Source organism: Cynara cardunculus, assembly GCF_001531365.2.
Source record: "Cynara cardunculus var. scolymus isolate 2C chromosome LG 1, CcrdV1, whole genome shotgun sequence".
NCBI lineage: Eukaryota > Viridiplantae > Streptophyta > Magnoliopsida > Asterales > Asteraceae > Cynara > Cynara cardunculus.
The window spans coordinates 20,559,374-20,561,243 of NC_037528.1; positions in this window are offsets into that span (position 1 = coordinate 20,559,374).

The window sequence follows — 1,870 nt, forward strand, 5'->3', positions numbered from 1 at the left end:
ATTATGCACCCGTTTCATTTTGCATTTCACCTACTAAATGGATCAACTACACCATCACTGAAACGGGGTTCACCATCAAACCAGTTCACTACTCATTGTTCAATTACGCCATGAACTATTTTCACCTTCATGAAAGTTGTTTCATGTACATAGATTAGTTTATTTCGCTCCTGATTTGATGAATTCATTCATTTAATCTTTACAATCTTAAAGATTTTGTAGCAGATTACAATCTTTAAGATTATGAAGCAGATTCATCATGTACTCGTTTCATCATACAATTATTTCATAACGAACCAAATGCATTATGCACCCGTTTCACTACTCTTGGTTCAATTACGTCATGAACCAGTTTCATCATCATGAACCAGTTTCATTTTCATGAAACCTATTTCATGTACATTAATTTTCCTATTTCACCCGTGATTTGATGAATTTATTCCTTTAAGCCTTCCAATCTTCAAGATTCTTGAGCATGTTACAATTTTCAAGATTCTGTAACAGATTCATCATGTACCCGTTTCATCATGCAATTATTTCATGACGAGCCAAATACATTATGCACCCGTTTCATTTTCCACTTCACCTACTAAATGGATCAACTACACCATCAATGAAACGGGTTTACCATGAAAATGTTTCACTACTCATTGTTCAATTATGACATGAACCAGTTTTATTTTCATGAAGCACGTTTCATTTGTATTAATTTCTTTTTTCAATCATGATTTGATCAATTCATTACATTATACCTTACAATCTTCAAAATTCATCAGCAGATTCAATCGCATCACAATATATTTAGTTCAAATTTTTAAAATTATAATATAAATAAATATTTAAATGTTACCATTTATAAAATTTCCTTTATTACGTTCCCTTAATTAAGATTTATTAATAATTTTCATATTTAATTGAAAATATTATAAATGGTCGAAATACCCTTATTGATTAAATTTAATTAGAAAAAAATTAGAATTCTTCTATTGGTCGAAATTAGTTTACACGGTTTCTTAGAAATGCATGATTTTCATTTGAACGTACCCACGTATATATATATATATATAGAGAGAGAGATATATATATATATATATATATAGAGTTTGTTTCAAATACAACTCATCGTATTTGTACAACCAATACAACCCAGTAAATTAAGATATTTATGGAATTGATGAGAGTTCATTTATTATGATTTGAATATTTATGAGAAATGAATATGGTTCATTAATTATGATCAATACTTTATATTATGAAACAATCAAAACTTCTATGAAATCACATATTAATCAAATGAAATGGACGGTTGAGATTGAATTGTATTGGTTGCACAAATGTCAAGGGTTGTATAATAACCAATCTATATATATATATATATATATATTTCAAATGCAACCATGTCCATTTGTACAACCAATGCAACACAATTAATTGAGATATTTATAGAAATGATGAGAGTTTATTTATTATGATTTGAATATTTATAAAAGATGAATATAGTTCATTAATTATGATCAATACTTTATATTATGAAACAATCAAAACTTCTATAAAATCACATATTTATCAAATGAAATGGACGGTTGAGATTGAGTTGTATTGATTGTACAAATATAAAGAGTTGTATAATAACCAACTTTTATATATATATATATATATGTGTGTGTGTGTGTGTGTGTTTGGGTTATGTGTATACATGTATGTATAAGCAGCATATGTGGGAAAGCAGCCATTTGGCATATGCTGCAGGTTACCGACCACATTTGTCAACTCCATTTATATAATCATCTTCACTGTCCCTAACTTCTTGTCCCCTTCACAGTATCAACAGCTAAACTTTATAAATTATTTTATTTTATTTATATATTGT